This window comes from Ixodes scapularis, unplaced genomic scaffold (assembly GCF_016920785.2).
Source record: "Ixodes scapularis isolate PalLabHiFi unplaced genomic scaffold, ASM1692078v2 PGA_scaffold2__306_contigs__length_199485367, whole genome shotgun sequence".
NCBI lineage: Eukaryota > Metazoa > Arthropoda > Arachnida > Ixodida > Ixodidae > Ixodes > Ixodes scapularis.
The window spans coordinates 145,750,993-145,760,562 of record NW_024609857.1 but is presented as its reverse complement, the minus strand read 5'-3'; positions in this window follow the sequence as shown (position 1 = coordinate 145,760,562).

Below are 9,570 nucleotides of genomic sequence, written 5' to 3'. Positions count from 1 at the left end.
ATGCACATCCTTTTGCAATTCTGAAATAAAAGCCAATTGGACAAGCCGCCGCATAACGAAACTGGCACACTTTGCATTGTGCCTTTGATAATGTCACCTTTAAATAAAGTAATGAAACACAATTGTGTACAAACGCTATTCTTTCAGAATACAGCACTAGTTTGGTTCAAAATACGTTAATTTTATCTAGGTACCTTTCTGCTTAGCATTTAAACTCAGTTTTCATTTAGAAGCAATTATCATCTTCTTTTTCCTCTCTTTTATTATTTTCCCTTTCTTTCTTTTCTTAGGGAACGTCAGTGACTGTGCGCAGAATATTTCCTCACACTTTTGCTCTCCTCGTCAAACGGCGCGACCCCATTTTGGCCTTTTTGAGAATTTTTTCTGCTCCAGTCACCGCTTTGTTTTCGTAGTAATAGATCCATAGACTCAACGGTAAGCCTTTCCCGTAGTTCCGCTGAAACCATATGGTCAATGAGTTGCAACTTGCCTTGTCTTTTATTTTATTTAGATTACTGTTCTAGTCTCTTTTGTACACATGAGTTTTTGTTTCATCTTTGGGGCATGTTGTTATCAATATAGAGCGAGCGTGTTGATGTGAGGATGTTCCAAAAGCAAAGGTTCCTACATCCTACGCAGAAACTGTTGCAAGTGTTACCAATTTACCGTCCCTTAAAACTAGCATGAGTGCAGACGACACTTTCCACCAAGGATAAAGGTAAATTTCTTGGATGGTATGACAGCAGCATCAAAGGTACCATCACACATTATCAGGGTAAGAAAAGTAATTTGCAAGGCCAGTGTAAGCTTTTATACTTTTAGTTTTAGTGGTAGACAGTCTAGTTTTATCAATTATACAGTCGTCTGAGAAGAGAGCAGCATGTAGTCTCTACAAGGGTTTATGTCAAGCTCATAGTTTTATATTCGCTGCGAGTGAGAGACGGAAATTTAGACGTAAAGCTCCAATCTGGTAAGCACATACACTTATATCATTCCAGTCCGTCACCTGTATATGTTACTCTAGCCTGTTAATACAGAAACATCGGCTGCTAGAAAAAGTACGTGAAGCGTTAACAAAGGCGCCCGTTGTTTAAGTGTTACTGCAAAATATTTTGTTGTCTTCATAGTGCGCGCATGGAAAGCATTCGCCAAAGACACGCACTCGCTTTTATCTCTCAGTCAGCATTTTATAGACAATATGAGACGGGGTATGCCTCAGCAGGACTACATGCACATCTCCAAATGAACCTTAAACCTTGGGCATGCTTAGAGAAAAACTCATCTGCTGGCAAAACGTTAATTACTGTGGCCAAATTAAGTTCAGTGTTTGGTGTGCGCGCCTCCTCTGCGGCAGTCATATAAATTACGCTCAGTTGATGTTTTTTCAGCCCATGGTTTAGTTGTTTATGATCAATATTAATATTAGCAGATTGAAAAGGTTGCCAAAATTTCCACACCTTTTCCGTGGTCGCTCTCTGAAATCTTTTGAGGCGAGAATACAATTTATGGCCGGTTGGGCAGGGGATGAAGAAAATAAATTAAAGTAACGAACAGAAGTAACGTTACGGTCAGATGTAACGTGACGGATGGAGTGTACATATTTTTTGTGCTAAATTAGCCAGAAAGTTAACTGAGACATTCTTCCTTCACGGGAGTTTGGCGGGTGCCTGCAAGTCTGCGCACTCCGAAGCTTCACTTTGCACGAATTGTTACATTTTCTCTTCTGGGGTTGCTGGATTCGTTGTTGAAAAGCCATTTAATGCAGACAAAACCTCTCTTTTCTCCTTACTTTTAATTCGTCTGCATGTTTATTTATTTCAAATATCCTCAAGGTAATACATTGAATAGGGGAGTGGACGTCAAAATATAATTACAATATGCACATGTTAGTTAGAGCCCTCCTAAACAAAACAATATCAGCCATGTTAGCTATTGAGGTGGGAAGGTGGTTCCGATCCAACGATGTTCGGGCAATAAAAGAATATTGAAACAACGAAGTTTTAAAATTTGGCATACTGACTTTATGACTATGATCAATACGAGCAGAGATGTAGAATGGTGGGATAATTAGTTTATGACGAAGGTCAGCATTTGGTGAACTATTTTATGGAAAAGACACATACGAAATACTTGACGGCGATGCGTTAGTGATGGCAGGCCTAAAGAGGTTTTCATGGTAGAAACGCTGGCAGTGCGGTGATAGTTTCACATAATAAAACGGAATGAACACTTTTGGACAGATTCAATAAGGGAAATTAGTGAAGAGTTGCGCCTCTTGTGCGCAGGTAGATTGTTTGTGAAGGAAGAGATCGCATCGGGTGTTAAGAAGAAACAAGAAGTGTGTTTTGCTTCTAAAAAATGAAAATAAATTATGTGTAACCAACATGCCCTCTTGAATTTACCTATGTTTAACTAAACTATGCACATGTGAACTTTTAGAAATTGCCTACATACTGGGGCAATTTCAAGAGCCCTGTTAGTTTTTAACTAACCAATTTCGCGGACAGACATTTCCGCCGTGGTATTCAAGCCCTGTGGTTACCTGTGGCGCAACATGTCAGCATCGCTCTAATCAAATGTGTCGAGTGCTGGAGATTTCATCTCAAAGCTCTAACGCTTCCAACACTTACTCAATATTTTGAGCGTTAGAGCCCCATGATACCGATTGCTTAGAGATCAGCTTCGTACCTTCCAAGCAGATGTTCTCAATGAAAGACCAGAGGTGATCGTGGAACACCGACATTACACGAAAGCGTGTCCTCTCGTCTCCAAAGTTAAGATGAGCGTGAACATAATCACTGGTTGTCCATAGTATTGCCGAGAGAACAATGCCACAGAGGAAGCACGTCCATGCCTGGCATGGGAAAGGTGAAAAAAAAGAACATATCATGAAAACGTGAACTAACAATATTGCTCCCTACATCAGATTGTTATTATTTACAATTCCAGAATCTCAGAATCAGAGGTTTCACTTGCAGGAATGAAACTTTGAATACCGTAAATGCATTCTAAGAAGTTCTTGTAAATGTTCCTTCTCGGCAGACTGCTGAAGCCAACTCTGAGATTGTGCAAACATTCTCTTTCTTTTTTTTGGTGGTTCATCTGACGCAGGTAAGAAATTAAAGCACAGGTTAAGATTATCTGTTGCAGCTATCTTATGGCCTTTTTTAGACAAACAGCGGTTATTTAAAAAATTGGCAGTTTAAATTTTATCTTAATTAATGCCGCGAGAAATTGCTACTGCCTCGCCAAGTAACCAGCACAATGTTTTGCGGGGTAAATAGAGACGGTGTTACGTTGCCACTTTCTATATGTTAGTATGGTCTAGTCTGTTTTATACCCCTATATTAGGGGCACCAAAAGTTCTTCAGAGCAAACTCCTTAAAAAATTCGGCAAATCGGCCCGAGATTTCGACTCTGCATGTGCCAGTCGGCGTCAGCTGGTTTGCAGAGGTCTTCAAATTAATTTTTGTAGGCCATTTGAGTGCCGGTATAACAGGAGTTTCCTACCCCTGTCACAAGGCAAAGTTAGCTCAGTTACATCAAATCACATTTGACCGAACGATCAATCACAGTTCGCCACTCTTAGTGTGGCGCGTTCCACGCGCAATGCTCATGACCAAGACCGCGAGTCGATTCGCCGGTCACCTAATGTGATACGATGGAAATCACATTAAAGTGTTTTACAGTAAGGGACCCCAGCAGGTCCCCAGAGCAGCTCAGGACGTCGTACGGCGCATACGTAGTGTGACACCTCAAGCTGCTAGGGGGACCCAAAGCGTTGAGACCCTCTATGCTAAAACTCAGTATTATGTTATTAACTATGCCGTGTGGCAGGGATGATATTACGTTAAAGCATGACTACCTCGCATATGCCGTTACTTACTCTCACGACCCATTTGGCCGGTTGGCTTGTACTCCCGTCAGGTTTTTCCGTACCGTGCTTCGCCTAATTGTCGTGCTCATGCGGATACCAATCGAACGAACACGTACCTACATAGAGTCCAGTAAGTAATGGGCCGGCTTACCTCCCATGGGAAGATTTTCACGAATCCGGAGATGTGACTTTGATGACGAGACAGTCGACCTGCCAGGATCATAAGTTCTATGGGAAGGATGGTCTCCGTGGCCACCGCCACGTCTGTCTTTTGGCTCGTTGGGTTGATGACAGACAGGGCCAAATCCGAGTCCTGAAATTCTCAAAGAAACTTCGTATTCAAACTTATCGAAACTTCTAGCAATAATGGTTAAAGCTCTCCGTTCAAAAACCTTTCCTTCTGGTGAAGTAAATGCTCGACAAACTAAATACCTTACTTCAGTGAAGCTCTGATACTAAAGTCTGCGCGAATCGACGACAACGTAAACTGTGTTTTAGCACGACGTGCGAGAGCTCAGCGATAACTATATCTTACCGAAGCAAGCAAAGATGCTTAGCGGCCTTTCATGCGGTTTCATGAGACCTATTTCACTACTCAAAGCACGCTCCCAGCCATTGTTTTGTACCCTCGCTTTAATAACCACCAAACTTGTTACGTTTTCGTTCTTTTTTCTTTTTTTTCTTCCTCTTTTTTTTTGAGTGTGTGTGTGGGGGGGGGGGGGGGGGGGAGGGGGGGGGGTGCATGAACCGTTGGAGTTTCTGTTTAAACGGACTCCGTCTATTTTATAGTGATGACTTCATTTCTTACCTCGAGTGCCACAGGCGTGGTTGTAATACATATTGTAAGAGAATCGTCAGACGTTTATAAAATAGCATGGTCCTTATAAAGGGACATAAACAAATCATATTGCTTTAAACATTTTCGTATCACAACCGCCTAACGTGCATCATCTTGGCATTTAATTCACTTTCAAAAGGTTTACTGCGCCTGCCAGGGGTCAAACCTTTCATCTTCCGCGTGTTAGGCGGATGTGATAACCAAACCACTACACAACAAGCACCGCTGGACAAACGTGCCGAAAAACTCTGCGCCTACACATAAAGCGAGGTAAAATATTCATGACAGCAGTACTGTAGCGGCGGAATTTACTTTTACTTGAATAGCATCCATGACATTTTCATTGCCGAGTATGGTGAGCGTGACCCACGGGCAACTCGTTCGTCTCAATTTTAGCCCGTCGTTAAGAATCTCAAGGATGTTCTAATTTTGCACAAGAACAAAGCGATGCGTTAAAATTTTTTAACAAAATGACTACGACTTAAACATTCCTTCGATAAAAAATGAAATGTTTTATGTGCCGCTGCAGTTTTTTCTGCAAGTTTTACAAAGAACTCCTTTAGTTATGCTACTATTGGTACAGTAATTATTTTTATAAAATATTTTGCTTTTGTTTCGATTGCTTTTCCTGAATAAGCAATCGAACCTTGTCAAGCCCACATCTGTCGTTTTTTTGTTTTTGCCTTCAGTGCCTGTATTATTGTACAGATGCAAATAAAAAATAATTGATTGATTGACTGATTGATTGATTGATTGATTGGTTTACCCGGTAACTTTCTCCGGGATACGTTTTTATTGCTTCGGATAGACAGAAAAACAATCACCTGACTACGGTCCAGATTTTGCATACCTTGAAAATGCGACGCGTGTGCGAAGGCCAGTGTGTTCGAAGGCTCAAGTGCTCAGAAAGGGTTCGAAATCCTTACATCTCGCTGCAGCATTCCCAGCACACCCGTCCAGTTTCCGTCGGGCTTGCGCAATCCCCAGAAGGAGTCGGCAGGAAATGATACACTGTAGCTGGTCAGTAAAATTGAATTATAATATAGTTTTGTCTCTAGCTTTTATTGCCATAAAAGTAAATGGTGCTTTTTTCTTTTCTTTTTTTTAAATGAGTGTTATTGAGTTTTATGGAGCGACTATAGGTTTAAAATAAGGGGGAAACTCAAGAATTGTATTTCATAATTAGACTTTTCCAAATTCAACACTCTAGGGCGGTGCACTTAGGTTTCTTTGCTTGACTTTATTTACTAAGCTTTTACAAAAAGAGACAGTAGTAAGTGAGAACTAAGAAAAAATAAAATCTACTCTTTATTAGTCTCTGCAAACCCGCGTTAGACACTGTTAGTTGAACTCGAAAACGAAAATTTGTACTCGTAGATTTATAACTCAGATCAAACCGCGGGTGCTCAGATCCAGCCGCCGTGAACAAGATCACGAGAAATCGCCAAGTGCTCAATGTAACAGAGGGGGGCAACTTCATGTGCAGCGAGGCCGCTCAAACCGGAAACGGGTGCCTAGAGCCGCGCTCTAAAATAAATCACATGGTTTTCTTGCTCACTTAAATAACTTACTGCATTATTTTAATACAAAATCTGTTTCATGATGATTATGAAAAAAACCAGCTGAACTAAGGAAAAGGTAGAGATAGAAAGAAAGACACCCGATCGCTGGACTACCAACTGTTTTTATATATAAACCTCCTCTTCATCCTCTTCCTCTCCTTCTGCATAATTCACTTCGTTCCCCCCTTTTCCCCTTTGTTTTACGTTTTATTTTACAAGATGTTGACCCCCTCGGAGAAATAGTTTTTCGGTGCGCAACAAGGTGATTGAAGGTGCACTAACACACCCATCTCCTTTTTCTTCTATGGCAGCAGCTTCTAACATCTCCCGCGCGAGCTGGCTTTTGTGGCGTGCTACGATGTTAACTTGCGCGAGCTTCGCCGTGCATTTGCATGCTCGGCAATGCGCAGATAGGTGCCCCGCCGCTGTCAGGTTCTTTAGGTTGGCTGCGTGCTCACGTGTACGCTCGTTGATGCAGCGTCCCGTTTGCCCAATGTAGCAGCGCCCACATGTCAGTGGTATGCTGTAAACAATCTCTTTTTCGCACGAGGCGAATTGTGTCTTGTGCCTGGTGTTACATTGACTGATCTGGTTGGTCGATGACTGGTTGATCTTCCGGCACATTGAATACGCTTTGTTGGGTGCCGAGCACACAACTTGCACGTCTTGTCGCCTGGCGATCTTTTTTAACTTGTGGGTAACCCCATGTATATATGGGACCACCACAAAAGGTTTCCGTGCATGTTTCTTTTTTGCTGTGGGGTCGTCTTTCTTCTTGATGGTGCGAATGATTTTTTCGCAAATGGAGGCCAATAAAGACTCTGGGTAACCGGCGTCCTGAAGTCTTGAAACTTGTGTATTGAAGCTTTGTTGTATTTGGTGGGGGCAAGTCTTTTTGAGGCTGGCCAGAAGGGCCGTGGCGACTATTCCTTGTTTGACGATTTTGGAATGCTGGGACTCGAAGGGAAGGAACCCTTTATTTGAGCGCGCCTGGTACCTCCAACAAACATGATCTTTTTGAAACTCCAGCACCAGGTCAAGGAACCTAATAGTTTTTTTGATGGGAAGCTCATGGGTGAAAGTGAGGCCCATGCAGCTGTTTTGGAAGTATGTCATTATGGAGTCGAGGCATCCATTTTCTTCTTCAATTGCAGTGGAGCATAAAATAAGAAAGTCATCCACATAGCGAAAAATGACTGATATTCGTGGATCTTTTATGACTTTTTGGATAGTTGTTCCACAGGCAGCGAGAAAAATTTCGCATAAAAACGGAGCCACTTGGGATCCGATGCATACCCCACTCTTCTGCACATAGTGATGTTCTTGGTGGGCCACCACCGTTGCGGACAATTAGAAGCCTAAAAGTTCCAAGAAGGTGCCCAGGCTCATCCCTGCTGCATTTTGAAACGTGGTAAGCCCTTGTTCCTCAATGGTGGTTTGAAGAACACGTAAAAGGTTATCGTGCGGAATTGAGTAGTACATATCCTGTACGTCAATCGAGAACCCAGAAACAATTAGGTTTCCTTGTTCATGAAGAAATGCGATCACGTGCTCTGAGTTAGGTATCCTGAAGGGGTCTTCTACTGGTATTTTGGAGAGTTGCTGGGCAAGAAACCTCGATACGCATGCTTGCCAAGTGTTTCTTTCGGATACAATAGCCCGAAATGGAACACCTTCTTTGTGAGTCTTGGCTGAGAAGAAGACAGATAGTTGGTCATTTTTAGCCCCTTTGATCCTGTTGCTGAGACTAGCTTGTTGGTGTTCGTCTAGCAACTTGAGAATGGCCTTCTTTGCTACTTTTGTTCTTTTCTCTGCTACTGGCATAAAATTCTTGATCATGGTCTGTTGGGCTTTTTCTCCATATCTGTCGGACTCAAGAACGACAAATCCTCCCTCCTTATCGGAAATGCATAGCTTTAAATCCCGGCTTCTTAATTCTTGAATTGTAGACCCAAAGCTCACCTTTGGCTTAGCTTGGTGCTGAAGGCTGGAAAATACTTTGATTCCTTCATCAATAATTTGAGAGCTTCTTTCCTGTGGAGCTTTGGCGGCAATTTGCCGTATTATGGCTACCTTGTCTACAGCTTCAAGCTTGGGAGCTATGGCAAACTTTGGTCCTTGTTCCAGCACCTTCCGAGCTTGTTCTGAAATGTGCACATTCCCTATAAGCTGGAGCGGTGTCTTTTGCAGAACCGTCTTGCGTTGCCGGTGTAGTTCCAGATGATGACGCCAAATGGGGGAGAAAGTTCTTCTTCCAGAGGATCTCCGTTGTGTTTTGCGTCATGATGAGATGATTGGAAAATTCGTTGCGGGTCGGAGACTTGACTCGCAGAAAGTCGGTGAGTAGTCGCACTTGGCGCCATTTTTCAGATTTTAGAATCTTGGACACCCGTTGTGCGTGCGCGTGTGATGGTTGTAGAGCCCCGAAAAAAACACTTTACCTCTTCCAGGATGATCTTCTTTTGGATGCTGCGAGTGAGCAGCCTTGCTTGGCAGATGGACGTTGCAATCATGAGCCTCAAGCCTGGTGGGCCAAGGAGGTTGAAATTGATAAAAGACGTGCTCAGGTAACTAGAAAGATAAGTAACGATTGGTGTAATCTGAGCTAGTTGGTTACTCATTATGAAAAAAAACCAGCTGAACTAAGGAAAAGGTAGAGATAGAAAGAAAGACACCCGATCGCTGGACTACCAACTGTTTTTATATATAAACCTCCTCTTCATCCTCTTCCTCTCCTTCTGCATAATTCACTTCGTTCCCCCCTTTTCCCCTTTGTTTACGTTTTATTTTACAAGATGTTGACCCCCTCGGAGAAATAGTTTTTCGGTGCGCAACAAGGTGATTGAAGGTGCACTAACACACCCATCTCCTTTTTCTTCTATGGCAGCAGCTTCTAACATCTCCCGCGCGAGCTGGCTTTTGTGGCGTGCTACGATGTTAACTTGCGCGAGCTTCGCCGTGCATTTGCATGCTCGGCAATGCGCAGATAGGTGCCCCGCCGCTGTCAGGTTCTTTAGGTTGGCTGCGTGCTCACGTGTACGCTCGTTGATGCAGCGTCCCGTTTGCCCAATGTAGCAGCGCCCACATGTCAGTGGTATGCTGTAAACAACCTCTTTTTCGCACGAGGCGAATTGTGTCTTGTGCCTGGTGTTACATTGACTGATCTGGTTGGTCGATGACTGGTTGATCTTCCGGCACATTGAATACGCTTTGTTGGGTGCCGAGCACACAACTTGCACGTCTTGTCGCCTGGCGATCTTTTTTAACTTGTGGGTAACCCCATGTATATATGG